Source organism: Canis aureus, chromosome 9, assembly GCF_053574225.1.
Source record: "Canis aureus isolate CA01 chromosome 9, VMU_Caureus_v.1.0, whole genome shotgun sequence".
Lineage (NCBI taxonomy): Eukaryota > Metazoa > Chordata > Mammalia > Carnivora > Canidae > Canis > Canis aureus.
Genome location: NC_135619.1, coordinates 20,949,040 through 20,977,019, shown reverse-complemented (window position 1 = coordinate 20,977,019; position 27,980 = coordinate 20,949,040). Strand labels below are relative to the sequence as shown.

The following is a 27,980-nucleotide window of genomic DNA, read 5'->3' as shown; positions in this document are numbered from 1 at the left end:
AACATTTTAACTCCAACACAGAGCAGGTGCTGGCACAAAGTAAAAACTCAATAAATATTTGTTACTAAATTAATAAGCATTGCTCTAAGTCACACTTATAGATCAAGAACCAGAACATGTTACATTTCCCAGAATTCCTACAGGACTGCAAGGATATTCTGTCTCAATAAATTCAAACAAATCATTTGAACTTTTCTCCTCTACTCCTCACTTTTAGTGTAATAAAATATAAACCTTACAAAACTTTAACAAAAATGAAATAAGGAATGAACCTTAAACATGAGCTTTTCAAGACATGTGGCTGTGCACCCTTGGAAGGACCTAATTTTGGTGCCTGGAAACTAAATATCCCTAATAGAGGAGAGAGTTGGGAAGATGGCACAGTAGGAGCTCACCCACAATTGCAGCTAGATGTCACTAATATCTGTGTAAATAAACCAGAGAGCAACCCAAAGACTGGAAGAAAAAATTCCATAATTAAATATATAGAAGAAGCCACATCTGAGAGGGTAGGAAGGACAGAATCATGAGCCTCTTGGCTATAGGTGTGAAGAGGGAAGAGAAATGGTCCCTTGTACTAGGGAAGGGATGGAGAAGATGAATCCCCATAACATTTGGCCTTGAAAACCAGAGGAATTGAATTGCATTAGTTTGTATAACCAACAGGACTTGGAACCTGGAGCTTTAAAAGTCAGCTGACTCAGCTCTCGGGCTAGCCAGAGGGCAAATGATACCTGGGTTGCCACCGTTAAGAGACAACAGCTTATGGAGGAGCAACACAGATTGCAAGTCTGCACAACTCCTGAGTTAGAGCAGGGAGGTCTACTTAAACTGATTTCAGAGCATGTTTAAGAACCTCTCTGGGAACAAAGGAGCTGGCAGGTGCCATTTTCCTCCTCTGCCCTCCACATAAACACAGGGCCACCTGCAGGACGTGGCACTGCACAGACACTTGCTACCTAATATCCTGACAGTACACCCTGCCCACAAGTTCTCCTAAGGACTTGTCCACTCCAAGCCTGCTCCCCATCACCCTGGGCTCAGTACAAATTTTGTCAATGCCACCACCTTGTCCCTGAGTTCCCTTTGAGGGCATGCCCCCTCACAGGCAACCTGCCTAAGTCCCACCAATACCACAATGAGCAAGCACAGCCTACAATGGCAGAGAGTCAGTGCAGATGACTCAACTGGAAGGAAAAGTGAATCAGACACAACATCAGGGTACAAGGAACACACATCCAACACTCCCCTGAAATGCCAGGCTCTGGTAAACAGGGGACACTGCACTGCAGAGCATTACACTATCTCTTCTTCATAAAGCCACTACTTTCAAAAGAAGGTATAGCTGACCTTTCTAAAAAACAGAAACAGATATAGAGGCAGGCAAAGTGAGGGGGCAGAAGAATATATCCCAAATGAAAAAACAGAACAAAAATTAGAGCTGGAGATCTAAACAAAACAGAAATACATAATATGCCTGATAGAAAATTTAATGATCATAAAGATACTGGACTTGAGGGGAGCCTGGGTAGATCAGTTGGTTAATCATCTGACTCTTGATTTTGGCTCAGATCATGATCTCAGGATCATGAGATTGAGCCCCACACTGAGCTCCATGCTGGGCATGGAGCCTGCTTTAGGATTCTCCCTTTCCCTCTGCTATTCCCCCCTTCTCTTTCTCTCTCTCTCTCTCTCTCTCTCTCTCTCTCTCTCTCTCTCTCTCTCCTCTCCTCTCCTCTCCTCTAAAAAAATTTAAAAATAACAATAAAGATTCTCACTGGATTTGAGAAAAACAGTAGAAGGATATCAATGAAACCCTTAACAAAGAGATAAAAAATGACATATCAGAGTTGAAGAACTCAATAAACGAAATTAAAAATACAATAAATGAAATAAATACCAGGCTACAGGAAGCAGGGGAAAGCTACCATTGACCTGGAAGATAGAGTAATGGAAAGCAATCAAGCTGAACAAATGAGACACAAACAAATATTGCATAATGAGAACAGACTTAGAGAATTCAGTAACACTATTAAGCATAATAACATTAACATTATAGGGATCTCAAAAAAGGGGAGACGGAAAATGTATTTGAAGAAATAATAGCTGAAAACTTCCCAAATATGGGATGGGAAACAAGAAATCCAGATTCAGGAGGCACAGAGATCCCAAAAAAATTTCCATTCAAGGAGGTCTACACCAAGACACATAAAAATTACAATGGCCAAAAAACTGATAAAGAATCTTAAAGTGGGCAGCCCGGGTGGCTCAGAGGTTTAGCGCAGCCTTCAGCCCAGGGCCTGATCCTGGAGACCTGGGATCGAGTCCCACGTTGGGTTCCCTGCATGGAGCCTACTTCTCCCTCTGCTGTGTCTCTGCCTCTGTGTGTGTGTGTGTGTGTGTGTGTGTGTGTGTGTGTGTCGCATGAATAAATAAAATCTTTAAAAAAAAAAGAATCTTCAAGTTTGCAAGAGAAAAGACAGCTACATATGAAAGAAATCTCATAACACTATCAGCTGATATTCCAGCAGAAACCTTTGGGGACAGAAGAGAGTGCAAGATATACTCACAGCACTGAAAAGGAAAAATCTGCAGCCAAGAAAACTCTGTCTAGCAAGGCTACCATTCAGAATAGAAAGAGAAATAAGGAGTTTTCCAAACAAAAGGTAAAAATTTTAATAACCACTAAACCAGCCCTACAAGAAATGTTAAGAGGGACTCTGTGAGTGGAAAATAAAAACCGTAAGAATAAGGAAAATAGGAAATACAAAAGAAAAAAATCATAAATCTATAAAAATCAATAAAGAGAAAGAAAATAAAAGGATATGAAATCCAATACCAAATATCTGAAATGTGGAGGGGAGAAGAGTAAAATTAAGAAACCATCAACATATTATAGATGCAGAAGGTGCTATATGTAAAGCAAATGATAATCACAAGTTCAAGAACAGTGACAGATATGCAAAAAATAAAGAGTAAGGAATTTAAGTGTTTAACTAAAGAAAGCCAACTAAGCAGGAGAGAAGGAAACAACAGAAGAAAGGAACAGAGAGGAAATACAAAAACAACCACAACACATGTAACAAAATGACAAAGAATAGGTACATAATCAGTAATTTCTTTTAATGTAAATGGACTAAGTGCTATAATCAAAAACACAGGGTGACAGAATGGATAAAAACAGAAGACTTACCTATATGCTGCTTAAAAGAGGCTCATTTTAGACCTAAAGACACATGCAGATTGAAAGTGAGAGGATGAAGAAATACCTATCATGCAAATGGAAGTAGATAGAAAGCTGAGGTAGCAATATTTATATCAAACAAAATAGACTTTAAAACAAAAGCTGTAATAAGGGACAAAGAAAGGATACTATACATTCATAAAGGGTACAATCCAATAAGAAGATACAACAATTCTAAATATTTATGCACTCAACATGGGAGCACCCCAAAACATAAAGCATTTAATAAGAAACATAAAGGAACTAATCAATATTACACAAATAGCAGGGATGTAACACCCCAGTTACATCAATGAACAAATCATCTAAACAGAAAATCAACAAGGAAACAAGATCTTTGAATGACACACTGGAACAGATGGACTGAACAAATATATTCAGAACATTCCACCCTAAACAGCAGAATACACATTCTTTTCAAGTGCACATGGAACATTCTCCAGAATAGATCACATATTGGGCCACAAAACAAGTCTCAACAAATTCAAAAAGACTGAAGTCATGCCATGAATCTTTTTCAACCATAATGCTATGAAACTAGAAATAAACCACAAGAAAAAACCTGAAAAGAACACAAAAAGACAGGTTAAATAATATGCTACTAAAAAATAGTGGGATAATCATGAAATCAAAGAGGAAATCAAAAAATACATGGAGACAAGTGAAAATGAAAACACAGTGGTCCAAAATCTTTGGGACACAGCAAAAGTGGTTGGTTCTAAGAAGAAAGTATACTGCAATGCAGACATACCTAGAGAACCAAGAAAAATACCAAATAAACAACCTAACCACATCTAAAAGAACTAGATAAAGAAAAACAAACAAAATCCAAGCCCTGTAGAAGGAAGAAATAATAAAGTTTAGAGTAAAAATAACTGACATAGAAACTAAAAAACAATGGAACAGATCAGTGAAACCAAGAGCTGGTTGTTCTAAAAGATCAAAATAACTATAGCCAGTTTCATTTAAAAACAAAAAAAGACTCAAATAAATAAAATCAGAAATGAAAGGGAAGAGATAATACCCAACACCACAGATACACAAAATATTGTAAGAGCATATTATGAAAAATTATATGCAAACAACCTGGACAACCATGAAGAAATAGATAAATAGAAATATATAACCTCCCGAACCTGAATCAGGAAAAAATAGAAAATTGGAACAGACCAATTACCAACAATGAAATTGAATCAGTAATCAAAAAATTTGAGCAAACAAAAGTCAAGGCCCATATGAGTTCACAGGTGAATTCTACCAAACATTTAAAGAAAAGTTAATATCTATTTTTCTCAAACTATTCCAAAAAATAGAGGAAAAAACACTTCCTAATTCATTCTATGAAACTAGCATTATTCTGATAGCAGAATCAGATAAAGACTCCACTAAAAAAGAGAACTACAGGACACTATCTGTGACGCACATAGATGCAAAAATCCTCAACAAATTATTAGCAAATGGAATCCGACAATACATTTCTTTAAAAATTCACCAGAGTCAAATGGGATTTTATCTATAGGATGCAAAGATGCTTCAGTATTCACAAATGAATGTGACACATCATGTCAACAAAAGAAGAGACAGACACCATATGATCATTTCAATAGATGCAAAAAGAGCATTTGATAAAGTACAACAACCATTCATGATAAAAACCCTCAACAAAGTAGGTTTAGAGGGAATATGCCTCACCATAATTAAGGCCACCGGTGTGATAAACCACACCTAACATCATCTTTAATGGCAAAAAACTGAGAGCTTTTCTCCTAAGGTCAGGAACAAGACAAGGATGTACACTCTCACTACTGTTATTTAACATGGTATTGGAAGTCCTAGCCACAATAATCAGACAACAAAAAGAAATAAAAGGCAACCAAATCAGTAAGGAAGAAGTAAACCTTCACTATTTGAAGATGAAATGATTCTTATATAAAAAATCTGAAAGACTCCACCAAAAAACTTCTCGAAATGATAAATGAATGCAGAAAAGTTGCAACATACAAAAACAATGTTAGAATTATGTTGCATTTCCATACACCAACGATGAAGTAGCAGAAAGAGAAATTAAGAAAACAATCCCATTTGCAAGTGCAGAAAGAATAATAAGATACCTAGGAACAAACCTAACCAAAAAGGTTAAAGACCTATACTCCGAAAACTGTAAGATACTGATGAAAGAAATAGAAGACCACAAAAAGAAATAGAAAGACATTCCATCCTCATAGTTTATTAGAACATATATTGTTAAAATGTCTATACTACCCAAAGCAATCTACACATTTAATGCAATCTCTATCAAAATACCAACAAATTTTTCTCAGAGCTAGAACAAACAATCCTAAAATTTGTATGAAACCCCAAAAGACCTCAAATAGCCAAAGCAATTTTGAAAAAGAAAAGCAAGCTGGAGGTATCACAATTCCATATTTCAAGTTATATTACAAAGATGTAGTCATCAAAACAATATAGTACTGGCACAAAAACAGACACGTAGATCAATGAAACAAAATAGAAAATCCAGAAATAAACCCACAACTACATGGTCAATTAATCTCTGAATATCCAGTGGGGGGAAAAAAAAGCTCTTCAACAAATGATGCTGGGAAAACTGGACAGCAACATGCAAAAGAATGAAACTTTCATGAGCCATTTTCTTACACCATACTCAAAAATAAATTCACAATGGATTAAAACCCAAATGTGAAACCTGAAACTAAAAATCCTAGAGGAGAACAAAGGCAGTAACTTCTTTGACATCAGCAGTAACAACATTTTTCTAGATATGTCTCTTGAGGCAAGGGAAACAAAAGCAAAAATAAACTAATGGGATTCCATCAAAATAAAAAGCTTCTACACTGTGAAGGAAACAATCAATAAAACTAAAAGACAATCTACTGAATGGGAGAAGATATTTGCAAATGATATATCTGATAGAGGGTTAATATATCCAAATTATAGAGAGAACTTACACAACTTAATGCCCACAAAAATCAAATTATCCAATTTAAAAAATGGACAGAAGACATGAGCAAACATTTCTCCAAAGAACACATCCAATCTACAGATACATGAAAAGATATTAATCATCACTTACCATGAGGAAATTCAAATCAAAACTACACTGAGGTATCACCTCACACCTGTCAGAATGGGTAAAATCAAAAACAAGAAACAACAGGTGATAGGGCACCTGGGTGGATCAGTCAGTTAAGCATCTGACTCTTCATTTGGGCTCAGGTCATGATCTCAGGGTCATGAGATTGAGCCCTGCATTGGGGTCTACACTGGGCATGGAGCCTGCTTAAGATTCTCCCTTTCCCTCTGCTCCTCAGCTCTCATTCTCTCACTAGAAACAAACGACAGGTATTGGAGAGGATGTGGAGAAACAGGAATTCTTGTGCACTACTGGTGAAAGTGCAAACTGGTATAACTACTGTGGAGAACAGTATGAAGATTCCTCAAAAAGTTAAAAATGGAACCACTCTATGATCTAGTAATTGCACTACTGGGGTACTTAGCGAAAGAATATGAAAACACTAATCAAAGGGATACATGCACCCCATGTTTATTGCAGTAGTATTTACAATAGCAAAAATATGGAAGAAGCCCAAATGTTCATTGACTGATGAATGGATAAAGAAGATGTGATATACATATTACATATTTAGTGTCTATAATATGTGAATATATATAACACATATAAAATCTATAACACATGAATATATACCATATCTATATATATGAATTCATATATATATATGAATATTATTCAGCTATAAAAAAAGAAATCCTGCCATATGCAACAACATGGATGGATCTAGAGGGTATAATGCAAGGAAAATATGTCAGAGAAAGACAAATACCATATGATTTCACTCATATGTGGAATTTAAGAAACAAAACACATGAGTAAAGGAAAAAAATAATGACAGAAAGAAGCCAAGAAAAAAGACTCTTAACTATAGAGAACAAACTGCTGGTTACCAGAGGGAGGTGGGTGGGTGAAATAGGTGATGAGGATTAAAGAGTACACTTATCATGATGAGCACTGAGTAATGTATACTAATTGTTGAATCACTATATTGTATACCTGAAACTAATATAACAGTGTATGCTAACTATACTAGAATTTGTTATAATTAATAATAAAAAAGAGAGGAGAGTTATCAATAACATAGCTGTGGGACACCCCCAGACTGAAAGACTGATTGTCAGACTGGCCTCTTCCTCTGCAACCACTGATGACTGCCACTGAGATAGAAGAAACATACATGATGGTGTCCCAGCAGTCTGGATTCCTCCCTGGAGTACCTTTAGTACATAGCATTAGACATCTTAGTTCTAACCTTTCACAGAACTCATTGGATGTTAAAAGGAGTAATATCCATGTGAAGTGGACCTAGTTCCCAGGAAACAAAGGAAAACCTTGTAACATCAGTTACAAGGGTCTGCTAATTCCATATTAGAAAAGACTTTTGCTTTTGACTTGGCATAGTACTCTTTAGGGAAGGAGGGCATCTCCCTAGGAACCAAGGTGGTTAGGACATAGGAAAAGAATGCATCTTCTTCATTAGATAACTCTTCCTCTGAGGACCCATTTTGTGACCTTCCACTCAATGTGTTGACTCAAATTATAATGATAAACTTGTGGTCTAAATATTAAATTTTTGTTTTAAACTGAAAAAAAAAAAAAGATTCCTAGTAAAAAGGTACCATTATCACCTTGATGCCAGGAAATGGGTGTTTGATTTTTACTGTGCCTTTGCTTTGGCATGGTGACATTAAATGAGATAGCATAGGTAAAAATACAATAATATACACATATACAGTATACAAACAATAAGTACAAGTTTTATCTTTTCCTCTCCATCCACATTTTTTATACTTCATTACCCTGCCCTCATTTTTATTTACAGGTGAACCTATGAAAACTGATGAAATTTTCACAGCCTCATTTAAAATCACAAATATGCTCTATTGCCTCAAATTAATGGACACTGAAATTCATGATACAATTAAAATGTGCTCACACTGCATAAGAAATAAAACCATGGCAGGGAAGAAAAAATGTTTCTTCCTCTTCTCTGGAAAATAGAAATATATAAAATATACATTTAGTGCACATCTAGCCACTCTAATGATTTCGGTAAACAAGGAAAAAGATAAAAACTGTATGACAAGAATATACAAAATGAATAGTTCATTATTCTAAATGAGGGAATGGGAAACTATGTAGACTTTATTACCAACATCCAATTCCAAAAATTAAGGACATTACCACTAGCACTATTAGAAGATAGAAATATTGAGCATCTACCATTAGCACTATTAGAAGATAGAAATATTGACCTTCATTAGTACTAAAAGCAGTGCCTAAAATTAGAATTATTCAGAGAGTGGCATTGCATTCCAAAGGTGTCAAGTGTAACTTAAAACAAGCTTCAAGTCTAGACTATAAATATGAGAGAAGCCACTGATGTACACTGCTGCTTTCTTCAACTCCATAATAAGAATTTTATCAAAGCTCATATCAAACTAATATTGAGGCCAGCAAACTAGGACTTGTAAGGTGAGACTAGACTACATATTGGAACTTCAGTTTCACTTCGTTCAGGATAAAGGATATCTCAAGAAAGCTTGTCCCTAGAACAGAAAAATGCCTGAGAAAATGGACTGCAGCAATGGAGGCAAGAGAACACATTGATAGGTTAATGTCAAAAGACCATACAATCTAGAAATGATGTCCCGTGAGTTCATATCCTCCAACTCACATAGAGTCACTCAGCTCTCAGGATCTAACACTTACTGAGTATCTACTCTGTGCCAGCACCTTTATTAGAAAATTCCACTTCTCTTAGTTCACTTCAATTTCTTGTCAAACCAAAAATTCCTTATGATCTCCATGTTACAGATAAAGCATTTGAGAACCAGAGAATTATAAGGACCCAAAGTCATATGGTAAAGATATATTAGAGCTAGGATTTAACTCTAATCTTATACCTCCATGAACAATATTATATTCACAGTACCACAGCACCATCACTTCAAAATGTCAGAATATTCAAAGAGCCTTCCCCAAGGGGATGGGAGAAAGGATGTGGACAGAGGGTGAGGAGCAGAGCCAGTAGTGACAGGGAGGGAAATGGGGGGAAGGCGTGCTTCTGGGGTATTGATTATATTCTCTGACTGAACCTGTGTGCTGGTTATATGACTGTGTTCACTTTGTACAAATTCATCAAACTACATATGCATGGTATGTACAATTTTCTGTATGCAGGTTATACTTAAAGAAAAAGCTTATAGGGGAACCTGGGTGGCTCAGTGATTGAGCATCTGCTTTCAGCTCAGGGCATGATCCTGGGGTCCTTGGATCAAGTCCCGCATCAGGCTCCCCGTAGGGAGCCTGCTTCTCCCTCTGCCTATGTCTCTGCTTCTCTCTGTGTGTCTCTCGTGAATAAATAAAATCTTTTTAAAATAAATAAATAAGGAAAGAAGATTAGTGAAAACTTATATATATTATGATACCACTGAGGTAAAGTTAAAAAGAAGCAAATGAAATAACATATTGTTTAGGGATTCATACATATCTGGTAGAACTGTGAAAAATACCAAGCAATGACAAATGCAAAATTCAGGACACTGGTGATTTCTGGAGGGAGACAGGATGATGAGGGAGGATATGCCAACAGAACAGAAATTTTTAATAGTATTAGTGATGTTCTATTTCCTAACTTTGTGAATTCATGAGTGTTTGTACAGTTATACTTCATAACTTACATACATGTTATACATAATCTTTTATATATCAAATAATTCATACATTTGTAAAGAGATGTGTATTTTTCTCAGAAAATGTTGGAGATAAAACAGTAAGTACGAAATCTTAAAGTCACCAATAGATTTTTATTCCGATCTTTAACTGACTTAATACCAGGGTTTGTTCCCTATGGAGAAGAAACAGGATCATGATCTTGTAGAGGAAGTTGCCACCCAAGAAGAACAGATGAGGCATTTTAGTCCTTCTGTTTGTTGTTCTCCCAAATCTCCAACATGCAATGGGAAGTTATAATGGAAGAATGCTGGGGTTGCTACTGACCTATGTGAGAACTACACAGGATGATACACTCCCCACCCTCCAACCCAGGAACACAGTTGGGTGTGTGCATAAGGCCCCTTTATTGGAAGAAAAAGTATTTCTTCCTCCCAACACAGCCCAAACCAAAGCACCTGGTTTGGTGACCAATGGGCAGATCAGATTTCATTCCTCAGTCTAGTCCTCTAATAAGCATTGGTACAATACACAGCTGAAGCCAAAAGTGACTCAAGTAAACATAACAGAAAATTCTTATTCAGACAAGATAATGTAACTCAACTCTTCTCTGGAAGAAATCATTTATTGACTTATTCCATTAATATTTATTGAGCATCTGTCTTACACCAAGTGCTGCTCAAGATGTTGAGGATTTCAAAGTGAATACAACAAACCCCTGTCCTCATAGAGCTTGCATCTTAGTGGAAGAGACCAACTATAAATCCATAAACAATAAAAAATTAAATAATTTCTGATAGTATGCAGAAAACATTTATCTTCTAGTATATTTTCACATTTGACCTCAGCTCATGAAACTACAAATTTTTCCGTATGATTTTTCTGCCATTTGGTTTAAAAAATACTGAGCCTCATATTTTACTGTAATAAAAGTAATTTCTTTAAAAGCTCCCACTTTCTGTAGGCAGCACATATACTAAAAGTTCCTACTTTCTATGAAAAAAAGAATCCAGAGAGGCCGGATGGATGGTGTGATGGTCTTCTTGGTATGTCAGTCTGACTAGGCTACAGTCTCCAGGTATTCAACAAAACACTAATCTAGGTGTTTCTGCCAAAGCATTTTATAGATGTGATTAAAGTCCATAAGCAGTTGGCTTTAAGTGAGGCAGATTATTTCAAATAATCTGAGTGGGCCTGCTGAATCAGTTTAGAGACCTTCAAAGTAGAGCTGAGTCTTCCCTAAAGAAGAATCAATTTTACTTAAGGACAGTAGCCTCAGTCCCTGCCCTTCTTGACAGCCTGCCCTATGAATTTCAGAGTTGGCTACACAGCTAAAACATTGCACAAGCCAATTCCTTGTGATAAATCTTTTTGATGTATAGCACCTACTGGTCTACATCTCTGACCAAGACAGATTGATTTAGGATGCATTATTTTGAACTCTCATTATAAAAGATCCTGGATCTAAACATAGCCTTGGTTGTATGCTTCCTCAATAAATAAAATATGGTTTGGGGGTTGATGAGATGGAAGGTGATTCACATTTATTGAGAGCCTACCAGAACCCAGTATTTCTACATGCATTGACGCTACTCATTCGACCAACTCCATGCAAGGTTATTTTTTTTAATTTTTATTTATTCATAAGAAACAGAGAGAGAGAAAGAGAGAGAGAGAGAGGCAGAGACACAGGCAGAGGGAGAAGCAGGCTCCATGCAGGGAGCCTGATGTGGGACTCGATCCTGGGTCTCCAGGATCAGGCCCTGGGCCAAAGACGGCGCTAAACTGCTGAGCCACCCAGGCTTCCCCATGCAAGATTATCTTTAGTATCTCCACTATACTTAAAATGGGACTAAAACCAACAGAAATCATGTCATTTGCATAAGGTCACCCAATTCACAGGCAATCAAAGCAAGATTCCAATGTGGATCCATATAAGACCAATGGCAAAGTCTACCACGTTGCTCCCCTAGGAAGATAAACATCTTATAATCTTGTCAGCTTATACTATAAAGTCTGTAACTAGAACACTACTACGGCACTGGGAAGTAAAGGGTAAATCAGCAAATAATCCAATCTAGTTAAAGGATTGGAAAAAATCTAGAGGATAATCAAATTTTTCCTCAGGCATCGACAGAAACATATAAAACTCAATTTTTATAACAGACTATTTAATTTCTCAGAGGGCTGCTGAAAAAGATGCCTAAGTGACCCAGAGGGTTCATTTAAGTATCTCCATTATAGGATTTGGGCTTCAATTTAAAGGGGAAAAAAGTGATTCACATTAAACCAAACAAATCAGGATCTGAAATGTAGCCGTATGCCAATCTGCCACTTAATGGCTTATCCAGAAATACTTCACAGTTACCGTTCTATCCTCAGAGTCTCTTCCTTTAAGAAATTCACCTTGATTATTCTGTGTCTTTAAAGTGCTGAAATTGAACAGTCAAAATCCCAGTTCTATTTAAGTTTGCATCCCTTGGATCCCAGGGCAACCTGTTACTTAAATATAACATATGAATTTCACTGTATTTCAAATGATTTGGGTGACATTTCCTTGACATTCACAATATGTCTATAAATTAGAAGTGCTATAGTTTTAACACAAAATGAATAAAATGATCAAAAGAATCCTCCAGTTGCTGCCTACCCCTGGAGGAGAGGGAAGCTAACTGGGTTGCTATTCTCTTGCATACATCAAGGTATACGCAGAAGCATGGAGAGAGCACTGATAAATTGCCTTTTCTCATTATACGTTGGTTTACTTTTATGTTTTATAATTCATGTAATTACTCACTGTCTTCTATCGAAGTATATTATAGAAAACCTTGATTAATCTATTGAAACCCTCAAATTACTGTAATTTAGTACCCAGAAATTATTTTCTAAATGTTAAGGCTATAAAGAAGCAAACGACAACATAACGACCTGTGGGGTTTTTTTCTTCTTTTATTTATTTACTTGAAGCACACAATCTCTTATAATAGAACATACAAACCAATCCAAAAATATTCATACATAAAAGACCAAGCAGCACCAAATTTACAGAGAATGGCTCTTTCCAAGTTCTGGGGACTGAGGATTAAGCTCTCCAAGGAAAATGCCCATCTTCTCCTGCTATGAACCCAAACATTATATGCAAAAACCCTAACCTCCATGTGATGGTGTTAGAAGATTTGGTCTTTGGGAAGTAATTAGGTTTAAACAAGGTCATGAGGGTAGAGCATCATGATGGTATTAGTATCTTAATAGAAAGAAAAGGCTAGAACCCTCTCTTTCCCTCTACCATGTGAGGACAGAGCAAGAAAGAGGCAAATCAAGAAAAGAATCTTACCAGACCATGCTGACACCATAATCTTGGATTCCCACCCTCTATTTTGAGAAATAAATTTCTGTTATTAAATCCAGCCAGTCTACGGTATTCTGTTACAGCAGCGCAAACTGACTAAGACATCTCCAACTGCACAGGTGTTAGAAGTGCACTCTGGCCTACCCATGAATAAGAAGAGTAAAGGATGGTAATAATCACAACTAACATGGGCCTGGCACTGTGGGGATATGAAGAGCAACCCTAATGAGGCAGGTATGAAAGGTCAGTTAAGTGGCGACTCTTGATTTTGGCTCAGGTCATGATCTCAGGGTTGTGATTCTGAGCCCCTCGTCAGGCTCCACGTGCTTAATATTCTCTCTTTCCCTCTTCCTCTCCCTCTGCCCCCCACCCCCACGCCGGCTCACACTCTCTTTCTCAAAAAATTTTTTTAATTTAAAAAATAATAATAAACAGATTAATCACCAGATCTAGAATAGGAAATAGCCAGCAACCAACTACAATCTCTCTCCTGTGCACAGACCTCAAGGAAAATATCAAGAAAACAACTACCTCTCCCCCTTCAACAGGAATAGAATATGAATACACAATCAAACTCAGCTTTTTACACCAAGAGGGAAACCACTAAATTAATACAATATGGCAACAAAATTTCAAATAAAAGGGGTATTCTATTTAGCCATCTAAATAACTAAAGAATTTAGTTACCCAGAACACTTGATTCCATAAGCATTGTAGTGAATCAAGGTTTTAACCAAATTCACTTAGTTCTTGGATGTTAAGTATGACAATTGCAGTATTTGCCTTGGGAGCTGACACGCAGGGCCATCTATGGATTCCTTATACCTTTATGAATCATGTCACAATGTTATCCTGTCATTTTCACTTTGAGATTTTTATCTACTACTTTAAGTTAAGAAGTAAAGACCTGAAATGTGTGTTTTTAAAATACATCCAGGACAACACTTCTATTTTGGAACTCTTCACTGGTTAAATAAAAAAACCCTCTAACAGCTGCTAGATAGGAGAGGAATACCAATCATTTCAGAAGCTGAGAAATATATGATGAGCTACTATTTCAGTTCTTGAAAAATAAGCCCATTCAAAGCTAGCTAAGACAGTGATACCCCAAATGAAATGCTAAACCTATGCTGCATTTCTTTCATTGGCAAATATGAATGTATAAAGTGCCTCAGAGGATGCAATTTTCCTTGAATGTTACTAGGGAGAACCTTCATTTTTGAGGGAAAGATTTCTTCTTGCTTATATAGTACCTATAGTCTCATTTTGGTGCAATGCTTTCTCAAGTTCTCTAGAATGAATATAAAGTTGTACCTCTCCAAGCTCTTTTGTACAATGTACATGCCAGAGAAATCAGATCCAGTGTTGAAATTCATCATGTACAATCTATGAAATAAGGGCTGTGCAACCATATCAGCACATGTTACAAGATGTATTTCCACTTTTTTTCATGTCCTTCTGAATTTATTTGACAGAATTTCAGAAGGGAAAATGTGTTTGCCAGAGGGCATGTTGTTTTTGCTTCTTGGAGTCAGCAAAGATGCTGAAAGATTTTTAACTTTCTTTGCCATTATTTAAACATCATCTTCACATCTAGCCACACTCTGCATTCAGCAGCAGTGGGCATTCTTTCCTAAACTGTCCTTTGTCTCAAGTGTTTCTCAAGGAACTTCTAGACAGGTTTAGACATTTCAAAGTCACAGCTAGTTTTAAAACATCCTTATATAACACCCAAAATAGAAGCAAAAAAAAAAAAAAAAAAAGCTTTTTTTTTAAACTAGTTCATTAGCCACCACAGCAGGTTCTTGAATTCTCCTAAATATCAACTTTCTTCTATTATTTTTAAAAGTATAATTCTGAAACCCTTCAGCACCCTCAAGCTACAAATTTTTTTTCTTGCTTTCAGGAGACGGTTAAAATCATAATCCTTTGAAGGCTTTGCTTCCTCGCCTCCTATTCAATCCTCAACCCTCTGTTACCTTATTCTTTTACCATTCCAATAAAGATATTTTTGTTCTTCTCTTGGTCTATGATGGCCTAACCCAGTGTCATTTTCAAGCTTTATCACTCAAGCAGCATTATATACTGTTAACCAGTATCTTCTTCGAACTATCCACTCCTTTTTTCCCCTGATGCCATGGATCCAGGATAGTTGGAGGCAACGATACAAAGAAAGACTCCAACTCTCACTAAATTTTAATCTGGGGGACAGAGAGACTGAGACTAGAACTCGGACTCAGACTGGACTCGGACCCTGAGGCTTTGTCTCCTCTAGTTTTTATTAAGTGAGATAACGGATCGTCTATAGGAATGATTAACTTTGGGAAGCAGAGAAAAATATGTTTACTTCAAAGGGTAAAAGAATAGGCTATTGACTAAAGGAGGGGGGAGGAGCAGCAGAGGAGCTATATCTAGAGTACAATGTGGTCAAGAGTCAATGTGCAGACTCTGGACCTCACGCATCCCCAGTGTGCCAAGGACTATGAGATTTAGTTCTCAGGCTCCACAGCTGGTTCCCCACACCCTCTCCTTAATTGATAGGAGTCCCTGGGCTGATCTTTGCTCTTCTCCTCTGATGTGAAATACTTGTCCTGAGCAATCTTATATTCACATTCAAATCTCCAAAAACTTCTATACGTTAATGATTCTAAAATCTATTACCTCCAAACTGGATCTCTCCCTTGAGCTTCATGCTTACTTTACCAACTGCTTCATGATCATTTCTACCCAGATGTTTCACAGAATCTCAAATTCCAGGTGTCCAAAACTGAATCCACCCTTTCCCTTCCCAAAAGCTGGCTCTTCTCTTTTGTTTAATAAAACAGTGATTCACAAAATCAGAAAGCTGAGATTAATCCTCTACTGCTCCTCTACCTCAGTCCCAGGTCTTCATCATTTCTCATCAAAAGATGTTAACTTTCTAACTGGTCACCCAGAATCCAACATCACCCATTGCCTTCATCATCCATTCTCCATCTTTTTGGATTCAAATCCCTCAAAGGCCCCCATAGTCTGCAGGTTGAAGTCCAAACTCCAGAGTAGAGCATTCAAGTCTTTTTGGGATTTGTGCCACTGTCTAACTTTAAAAGTTCTGTCTGCATTCGCATAACCATTTAGGTCAACACATGTCATCACAAATGGCAAGATCTCATCCTTTTTATGTCTGCATAATATTCGTCTTTGTGTGTGTGTGTGTGCATGTGTGTGTATACCACACTTCTCTATCCATTCATCGATCGATGGACACTTGGGCTGCTACTTTAATTTCAGTATTGTAAATAATGCTGCAATAAACACAGGGGTGCATAGATCTTCTTAAATATGTGGTTTTTTTTCCTTTGGGTAAATACCCAGTAGTGGAATTATTGAATCATATGGTATTTCTATTTTTAATTTTTTGGGGAACCCCCATACTATTTCTCACAGTGGTGGTATCAATTTAACACTTGTACCAACAGTGCACAAGGGTTCTTTTTTCAAATAAGTCAGATGGAAAAAGATAAATAGTATATGATTTAACTTATATGTGGAATCTATAAAGCAAAACAAATAAATAAACAAACAAAAAGTAGAATCAGACCTATAAATACAGAGAACATACTGATGGTTTCCAGAGGGAACAGGGTCAGTGCATGGGCAAAATGTTTAAAGGGGAGTGGGAGAGACAGGACTCAAGTTATAGCATGATTAAGTCATAGGCATAAAAGGCACAGCATACAGAATAAAGTTAATGGTATTGTAATAATGTTGTTTGTTAACAGATGGTAGACCATACTTGTGGTGAGCATAGCATGATGTATATAGTTGTTGAATCACTATGTTGTACACCTAAAACTAATGTAACATTATATGTCAACTATACCTAAATAAAATTAAATTTTAATTAATTAAATTTTATATCTGCAACACACCCTGGTCTCCTGGCTGCTACAGAACTTTCTTCCTTTTCTTATATGTTCTCTTCAGTCTATAATGTTTCTTCCTATTACCCTGGAAGACTAATTTATTGTTCAATCATCTACTCAAATGCAACCCTCTTTGAGAAGCTTTTTCTATGCTATCTAGGAAAAGCAAAGTGTTGCCTCTCTTGTGCTTTCTCAGCATCTTGTTTATTCCTCTATTGTAGCATTAATCACATTGTTGTAATGCTCTTATAGTGGAAGGCAGGAATGATGGTTTACTCTTCTTTATATCCCCAAAGCTGAGAACCATACCTCTCACATAATAAGAACTTAATAGATATCTTGAGAATAGAATGATGCAAGGGTCATATAATTCTCTACCTTTCAGAAAATATGCTTGGTTTACATCTGAAATTTCCATTTTAATCGTAAGTGCAGATAAAGCCTGGTGCTCTTGACTTTACTGATTTTCCTCACATTCACTATATTGGTTTTTCAGGCATATTTTCGAGGAATGAGAAATTCTAAAAAAAATCCAGTGTCACTTACATTCACCTAATCACAAATCATTTGCCCAAGGACACTGTCAAAGTTGAATCTTAGAGATACCAGGGAACAGCTAAAGTTGAGAGATTCTTCCTTCCTACATGTTGAACAGATGATATTACAATGTTAGTGTATTAGATTCTGCTGCTGCCAGAGAGGTCTGTCTGCTTCTGTCAGAATTTCCCTGACAGAAGGCCACTCTCGTGGAAATTTCCTAAAGTGTACATTTGTTTTTCAATATAGCCCACACAGGGTTGACCTCCATGAAAATCACTGACTCTTCCAATATGTCAAATAAGTTTCTTATACCCTTTCTATCTAATCAATTATCAAGAGGTTCTAAGCATCTCTCAATGACATAATACCCCCAAAATATCCAGCCTATCACCCAGAAAATCAAACTTACCACTCTACCACAAGAGTGAAGCTTCTATCATCTTGACAGGTTTAATCAATCTGCATTAATACCGTAAGAGTAAGAATTTTCACATATTTGCCTCTCCTCTCCAGAGTAGCACAGTAACAGGTACAAGTAGCTTCTCGGTATAAAAATGGTTTGAAATGAATGAGTTTTGAAGTTCCATTTCATAATACTGTAAGTGCATTTGTAATACATTCCCACCTACCCCCACCCAAAATACTCTCACAAAGTTACATTCTGACTTTGTTTTCCACATGCACCTGTTTATTTGGTTGGGTTGCTTGCTGTTAAGTGAGTTTTCCTACCAGGCATAATCAAGAGGAAGGGTTAGCTTTTTGAACTCGGCCACAGTAACTTCTTGCAAGATACATCCACGAAGGCAAAAGAAACAAAAGCAAAAATGAACTACTGGGACTTCATCAAGATAAGAAGCTTTTGCACAGCAAAGGATACAGTCAACAAAACTAAAAGACAACCTACAGAATGGGAGAAGATATTTGAAAATGATGTATCAGATAAAGGGCTAGTTTCCAAGATCTATAAAGAACTTATTAAACTCAACACCAAAGAAACAAACAATCCAATCATGAAATGGGCAAAAGACATGAACAGAAATTTCAAGAGGAAGACATAGACACGGCCAACACGTACATGAGAAAATGCTCTGCATCACTTGCCATCAGGGAAATACAAATCAAAACCACAATGAGATACCACCTCACACCCGTGAGAATGGGGAAAATTAACAAGGCAGAAAACTACAAATGTTGGAGAGGATGCGGAGAAAAGGGAACCCTCTTACACTGTTGGTGGGAATGAGAACTGGTGCAGCCACTCTGGAAAACTGTGTGGAGGTTCCTCAAAGAGTTAAAAATAGACCTGCCCTACGACCCAGCAATTGCACTGCTGGGGATTTACCCCAAAGATGCAGATGCAATGAAACGCCGGGACACCTGCACCCCGATGTTTATAGCAGCAATGGCCACAATAGCCAAACTGTGGAAGGAGCCTCGGTGTCCATCGAAAGATGAATGGATAAAGAAGATGTGGTTTATGTATACAATGGAATATTACTCAGCCATTAGAAACGACAAATACCCACCATTTGCTTCAACGTGGATGGAACTGGAGGGTATTGTGCTGAGTGAAATGAGTCAATCAGAGGACAAACATTATATGTTCTCATTCATTTGGGGAATATAAATAATAGTGAAAGGGAATAGAAGGGAAGGGAGAAGAAATGGGTAGGAAATATCAGAAAGGGAGACAGAACATAAAGACTCCTAACTCTGGGAAACGAACTAGGGCTGGTGGAAGGGGAGGAGGGCGGCGGGTGGGAGTGAATGGGTGACGGGCACTGAGGGGGGCACTTGACGGGATGAGCACTGGGTGTTAGTCTGTATGTTGGCAAATTGAACACCAATAAAAAATAAATTTATTATTTAAAAAAAAAGAGGAAGGGTTAGGCTATTTTTTTCCCCAGAAAAGTAGTCTAAACCATGTAGTTTAAACTGGAGTGACCCTACCTAAGACTAAATTGAAGGTGACTCTGACACCTAGCAATATACAATCTGAATCTTTGTCTGTTCAAATACTGTATCCTAAATTTCTGGCTTTTATTTGGGCTTAACAAAATATTACATTTGTCAGTCAGTATAAATATATTTTAGATAATTTTTATATTAATGTTTCATGTTTAATGCATTTTTGCTTGGTTTCTGTATACATTATATATTCTATGACAATTTCTCATACATTTGGACTATAGTAGTTATGAAATAATTACTCTTTTGGTGTGAGGTTGCAAATATTCAGTGAAAATGCAAAAATAAAAATACCAAAAGCCAGAATATTAAAAACCCAGAAAGGATCTACAGTCCTAAAGCCAGAATTCATTCTAATTGAACAGAGAGAAACTTAATGCCCAATACAGACAGGAAGCAGGGAACTGGCTAATGAATGTGATTGTGCTTACTACAGACTTCACACTCTCTAATGAACAATTATCTCTTACAGGTCATGCTAGACAAGAACTCCCTTTGCCTTCCAGTGTAACTCCTCCACAGAAGAGTACATTTATTTTTCTGCCCTTAACCTTTTAAGCCAAATGGATATTAAACCATTTTAATACTTGCTCTGAAATCAGGCACATTATGTTGCAACAAAACATCTGGGCATTAGTTGGTGTCCTCGAAGATTATTCTAATTCTTTTCTCCTTTCTTTATATCTATTACTTGCTAATGAGTGCACAAAAGAATTTCCTTCTTTAAAATGGCATTCTGAGATTATATATACGGACCCAGTTAAACAGGTATGTAAGAACTGCAAACTTCAAATCTTCAATAAGGGAGAAAAAAGGAGAGAGATAGTATAGGAGGTATGGTTTTAGCTGTTTTAAAAAGGAGAAAAAATAAAGGAAAATATGAAATTTTAACATTTATTAAATATGATTAGAAACTGTATTTTTTCTGGGGGGGTTCCATATATTCGGAATACCTTATAACTTAATATTGGCCAAACAATTATTTATCTTCAGCCAGACAAGTCAAATTGAAATAGTAATAAGATTTAGAATTCCTCACTCTCTAAATGTCCACTTGTTCTTGCTTTATCAATCCTCATCCTTAATTAAACTTTACCTTTTTTTCCTAATCCTGCTTCCAAACTTCCCAGTTACTGTACAAAGCCATGGTCTGTTGGCTGCCTTACAAATTCACTCCAACCAACCTAAGATAGACACTGGTACTTAACAATTTGTTTACCCCTCTACTTTAATCTACTATTATCATATTACCCACTTGGACTATCTCAAGTCCTTTCTACTTTGCTCAGACCTCAATATTCAGCACATTTCCTGAAAGATCTTTGCAAAACTTGACCTTTCCTAAGCTTCTAAGCTTCCAGAGGGCTTTGTAAGTACCTTCCATTCATATCTTCTGTTGCTGTCACATTTTTTCCAAGAATTCTAAATGTAGTACCATTTTTTTGCTTTGTTCTATTGATGTTTTTGAATAGACTAATTTATTTTTTAAGTTTTTATTTTAATTCCAATTAGCTAACATAGTGCTATATTAGTTACAGATATATAATAATGATTCAACATTTCATACATCACCCAGTGCTCATCACAACAAATGTACTCCTTAATCCCGATGACCTATTTAACTGAACCTCTCACCTACCTCCCCTCTGGTAACCATCAGTTTGTTCTCTACAATTGTCTGTTTCTTGGTTTCTTTCTCTTATTTTCCCCTTTGTTCATTTGTTTTGTCTACAAATTAAATTCTACATGAGATAATCATATGATATTTCCCTTTCTCTGACTTATTTTGCTTAGCATAATACACTCTAACTCTATCCATGATGTCACGAATGGCAGGATTTCTTTCTTTTTTAGAGCTGAGTAATATTCCATCACTTATATTTTTACTGCATCTTCTTTATCCATTCATCTATTGATGAACACATGGGCTGCTTCCATAATTTAGCTATTATAAATAATGCTGCAATAAATAGAGGGGTGCATGTATCCCTTTGAATTAGTGTTTTTGTATTCTTTGGGTAAATACTTAGTAGTGCAATTACTGGGTCATAGGGTACATCTATTTTAAATTTTTGAGGAAGCTCCATATTGTTTTCCATGGTGGCTTCACCAGTTTGCATTCCCACAAATGGTCCACAGGGGTTCCTTTTTCTCCACATCCTCACCAATACCTGTTGATTCTTGTGTTACTAATTGTAGCCATTCTGACAGTGTGAGGTAATATCTCATTGTAGTTTTAATTTGCAATTCCTGGTCGCAAGTGATGGTGAGCGTCTTTTCATCTGTCTGCCTGCCATCTGGATGTGTTCTTTGGAGAAATGTCTGTTCATGTCTTCTGCCCATTTTTTAAATTGGATTATTTGGTTTGGGGGCATTCAGTTTTCTAAATTCTTTATGTAATTTGGATACTAACACTTTATTGGATATGCCATTTGCAAATATCTTTTCCCATTCCATAGGCTTCCTTTTAGCTTTGTTGACTATTTCCTTCTCTATGCAAAAGTTTTTATTTTGATAAAGTCCCAATAGTTTATTTTTGCTTTTAGTTCTCTTGCCTCAAGAGACATATCTAGAAAAAAGTTGCTATGGCCAATGTCAAAGAGGTTACTATGTTCTCTCTAGGATTTTTATAGTTTCAGGTCTCACATGTAGGAATTTAATCTATTTTGAATTTATTTTTGTGTATAATGTAAGAAAGTGGCCCAGTTTCATTCTTTTGCACATTGCTGTTCAGTTTTCCCAACACCATTTTTTGAGGAGACGGTTCTTTTTCCCATTAGATAGTCTTTCCTGCTTTGTCAGAGATTAATTGACCACATAGCTGTAGGTTTATTTCCAGGTTTTCTATTCTGTTTCACTGATCTATGTGTCTATTTTTATGCCAGTCCCAAACTGTTTTGATTACTACAGCTTTGTAATATAACTTGAAGTACAGAATTGTGATGCTTCCAGCTTGCTTTTCTTTTTCAATATTGCTTTGGCTATTTGGGGTCTTTTGGGGTTCCATATAAACGTAAGGATTATTTGTTCTAGCTCTGTGAAAAATGTTGTTGGTATTTTGATAGGGATTTCATTAAATATCTAGATTGTTTTGGGTAGTATAGACATTTTAACAATATTTGTTCTTACAATCCATGACCATAGAGTGTCTTTCCATTTCCTTGTATGGTCTTCAATTTCTTTTATTAGTATTTTATAGTTTTCAGAGTACAGGTCTTTCACCCTTTTAACTAAGTTTGTTCCTAGATATCTCATTCTTTTTTAGTACAATTATAAATGGGACCATTTTCTTCATTTCTCTTTCTGCTGCTTCATTATTGGTGTGTAGATGGCAACAGATTTCTGTACAGTGATTTTATATCTTGAGACTTTACTGAATTCATTTTTATTTTACTTATTTTTATTTTTTAATTTAAATTAAATTTAATTAACCCAGCATATTATTAGGTTCAGAGGTAGAATTTAGTGATTCATCAGTTGCCAGTGCTCATTCCATCAAGTGCCCTTCTTAATGCCCCTCACCCAGTTACTCCATCCCCTAATCCACCTCCCCTCCAGAAACACTGTTTCTTTCCTATAGTTAAGAGTCTCTTATGCTTTGTCTCCCTGTTTTCATCTTATTTTTCCTTCCCTTCTCCTATGTTCATCTGTTTTGTTTCTTAAATTCTTTCATCAGTTCTAGCAGTTTTTGGTAGAGTCTTTTGAGTTTTCTATATATAGTATCATGTTATCTGCAAATAGTAAAAGTTTTACTTCTCTCTTACTGATTTGGATGCCTTTTATTTCTTTGTGTTGCCTGATTGCTGTGGCTGGGACTTCCAGTACTATGTTGAATCGAAGTGGTGAGAGTGGACATTCTTGTCTCATTCCTGACCTTACGGGAAAAGCTCTCAGTTATTCCCCATTAAGGCTGATGTTAGCTGTGGATTTTTCATAAATGGCCTTAATTATGATGAGTATCCCCTCTAAGCTTACTTTGTTGAGGGTTTTTGGCATCTATTGAAATGATCATCTGATTCTTTCTATTATTGATGTGATGTATCACATTAATTGATTTACAAATATTGAACTACTCTTGCAACCCAAGAATAAATCCCATTTGGTGTGGTGAATGATATTTTTTTATGTATTGTTGAATTCAGTTTGCTACTATTTTGTTGTGGATTTTTGCATCTGTATTCATTGGCGATATTGGCCTGCAATTCTTTTTTTGTGGTGTCTTTATCTGGTTTTGGTATCAGAATAATGCTGGCCTCACATAAATAAGTTGGAAGTTTTTTCTTCCTTTTCCATTTTTGGAATACTTTGAGAAGAATAAATATTAACTCTTCTTTAAATGTTTGGTAGCATTTTCTTGGAAAGCCATCTGGTCCTAGATTAATTGCTTCTTGGGAGTTTTTTGATTACTGATTCAATTTTATTGCTATCAGTCTGTTCAAGTTTTCTATTTCTTCCTGTTTCATTTTTGGTAGTTTACATGTTTCCAGGAATTTATCCATTTCTTCTAGGTTGTCCAATTTGTTGGCATATGGTTTTTCATAATATCCTCTTATGAATGTATTTCTGTGGTATTGGTTATTTCTTCTCCCTCACTTGTGATTTTATTTATTTGAGTCCTTTCTCTTTTTTTATAAGTCTGGGGTTATCAATTTTATTGATTTTTTTTCAAAGAACCAGCTCCTGGTTTCAATGATCTGTTCTATTTTTTTTAAGTTTCTATATAATTTTTTCTGCTCTAATCTTTTTTATTTCTTTCCTTCTGCTGGTTTTAAGTTTTATTTGTTTTTCTATTTCTAGCTCCTTAGATATAAGGTTAGGTTGTTTGATATTTTTCTTGCTTCTTGAGGTAGCACTGTATGGCTACAAACTTCCCTCTTTGAATAGCTTTTGCTGCATATCAAATATTTTGGACTGTTGTGTTTTCATTTTCATTTGTTTTCACGTACTTTTTGATTTCTTGGTTGACACTTCATTGTTTAGTAACATGTTATTTAACTTCCACGCGTCTTCCCAGATTTTTTTTCTTGTGGTTGATTTCTAGCTTCATAGCATTGTGGTTGGAAAAAGTGCATAGTAATACTTCAATCTTCTTGAATTTGTTAAGGCTAGTTTCGCATGCTAATAAGTGATCTATTCTGGAGAATGTTCCACGTGAACTTGAAAAAAAAACGTGCATCTTGTTTCCTTATTGATTTTCTATCTAGATTATCTGTCCATTGATGTAAGTGAGGTGTTAAAGTCCCCTACTATTTTTGTATTATTATTGATTAGTTCCTTTATGTTTGTTATTGTTTTATGTATTCGAGTGCTTCTATATTGGGTGCATAATATTTACAATTGTTGTATCTTCTTGTTGGATTGTCCCCCTTACATAGTGTCCTTCATTGTTTCTTGTAACAGTCTTTATTTTAAAATATATTTTGTCCAATATAAGTACTGCTATTCCAGCTTTCTTTTGACATCCATAATAGGTATTTCTCCATCCTCTCACTTTCAATCTCCAGGTATCTTAGGTCTAAAATGAGTTTCAGGGCACCTGGGTGGCATAACTTGTTGAACATCTGACTCTTAGTTTCAGCTCAGGTCATGATCTGAGAATCCTGAGATCGAGCCCCATGTCATTCAGCGAGGAGTCAGCTTAAGACTCTCTCTTCTTCTTCTCTGCACCCCCCCACCACCACTTTCTCTAAAATAAATAAATCTAAAAATAAATGAATAAAATAAAATGAGTCTTTTGTAGTCAGCATATAGATGGGTCTTCCTTTTTTTATCTATCTGTCACGCTATTTCTTTTGGTTGGAGCATTTAGTTCATTTACATTCAAAATAATTATTGATAGATATGTATTTGTTGCCAAATTATTACTTGGTTTGTGGTTGTTTCTGAAGATTTTCTTTTAGCATTTCTTGTCTTTCTCTCTTTCATTTTTTTTTTAATTTTTTTTTAATATTTTATTGGTGTTCAATTTACTAACATACAGAATAACACCCAGTGCCCGTCACCCATTCACTCCCACCCCCCGCCCTCCTCCCCTTCTACCACCCCTAGTTCGTTTCCCAGAGTTAGCAGTCTTTACGTTCTGTCTCCCTTTCTGATATTTCCCACACATTTCTTCTCCCTTCCCTTATTTTCCCTTTCACTATTATTTATATTCCCCAAATGAATGAGAACATATAATGTTTGTCCTTCTCCGACTGACTTACTTCTTTCAAGTTTTATTAATTTCATTTAGTGATGTGTTCAGATTTCTTTCTCGTTATTCTTTACATGTTTATTATGGGTCTTTGATATATGGTTACCATTAGGTTTGTACATAACCTCTGCATATAGCAGTCTATATTAAGTAGATGGTTGTTTGCATCCATTCTTCTCTCCTCCCCACATTTTAGGTATATGTTATTATATTTTATATCCTTTTTATGAGTTCCTTAATTGATTTTTTTACAGAAATATCCATTTTTACTACTTTTGTGCTTCCTACCTTTATACTGTCACTTTTGGTCTTTCCATTCTACTCAAAAAGGCCCCTTTAATATTTCTTACAGGGCTGGTTTAGTGGTCATGAACTCCTTTAGTTTTTATATGGGAAACTCTTTATCTCCCCTTCTATTCTTAATGACAGCCTTGCCAGATATTCTTGGCTACAGATTTTTGCCATTCAGCCCTTTGAATATAACATGTCATTCCCTTCTGGCTTGCAAAGTTTCTATTGAAAAATCTCTTGCTACCTTTATGGGTTTTCCCTTGTAAGTTACTGACTTCTTTTTTTTCATCTTTTGCATGTAGTTACTTACACAACCTTTTTGGACACTTTCAAACCATTATCACAACAAAAATCATGCACCCCCGTTAGATGCTGTTGAGCAGATTGTTCCTACCTTAGTTCATTTACTACTTCATGATGGTCCAGAAGTATTACTGGATACCTGTTTGGCCATTTCCTACCTTACTGATGGCCCAAATGAATGAATTGAAATGGTCATGAAAACAGGAGTTCTATCACAACTTGTAAAGTTTCTAGGGGCTATTGAATTGCCCATAGTGACCCCTGTGCCAAGAGCCACAGGAAATATTGCAACTGGGACAGATGAACAGACTCAGGTTGTAATAGATGTGGGATCACTTACAATCCTTTCCAGACTGCTAATGAACCCCAAAACTAATATTCAGAAGCAAGCTATGTGGACAATGTCAAGTATCACAGCTGGTCACTAGGACCAAATACAGCAAATTGTGAATCATGGATTAGTCCCATTCCTCATTGGTGTTCTCTCTAAGGCAGACTTTAGGACATAAAAGGAAGCTGTATGGGTTGTGACCAACTATACAAGTGGTGGAACAGTTGAACAGACTATATACCTCATTCATTGTGGCACAGTAGAACCACTGATGAATCTCTTAACTATAAAAGATACCAAAAGTATTCTGTTTATTCTAGATGCCATTTCAAACATCTTTCAGGCTGACGAGAAACTAAGTGAAACTGAGAAACTTAGTATAATGGAAGAATATGGAGGTTTGGACAAAATCAAAGTTCTACAAAATGATGAAAATGAGTCTATATAGACTTCATTAAACTTGACCAAGAATTATTTCTCTGTAGAGGAGGAAGAAAATAAAAATGCTGTGCCAGAAACTATCCCTAAAGGCTATATATTCTAAGTTCAGGATAGTATTCTTGGGACCTTTGACTTTTAGATTGTACAGCTGAGGCATAAAGCTGTTGTGTACTATGTTTGGTATAAGTTTGTCTTACTATTTCTCTACTAAGAATTCTCAAATATGTCTTTTTTTGTGGCAGTACTATTTACAATGAAACTATACTTGCACAGTTCCAAACTGTACATATTGTATGAACTTCTCTTCTAAGTGGGTTTCTTATTTCTATGTAGAATGTTATATCTTGCAGTGTTCTATAAATAAAGATTAAATTTCACCCTTTTCTTTTAAAAAAAGGAAGAGAGAAAGAAAAGAAAGCCAACTATCTCTTCTGCTCTTGCTCTTAAAATTAGTGACTTTATGAAGAGGAGATCCTGGAATGCCCAGCAGTGCAATGTCCTCTGTTCACCAAAACGTACTTCGGGAGAGTAACCTATGTGTGTTGCTTATGCCTTGCTATTGTTTCTGAGTTACTTTTCCTTTCAGTGCAATTGTCTGCATTGACTCACTATCTTTTTTGAGCGTGTTTGCTCTTTGTGATGTTAG

At 36.2% G+C, this 27,980-nt stretch overlaps 1 long non-coding RNA gene and 1 pseudogene across 3 annotated transcripts in view; one reads left to right on the top strand and one right to left on the bottom strand.

Annotated features, from left to right (window-relative positions):
- LOC144320502 (uncharacterized) overlaps positions 1 to 27,980 on the bottom strand; it is a 100,248-nt gene that overhangs the window by 22,060 nt on the left and 50,208 nt on the right. The window lies entirely within an intron of this gene.
- On the top strand, positions 267 to 27,473 carry LOC144321292 (importin subunit alpha-1 pseudogene; annotated as a pseudogene).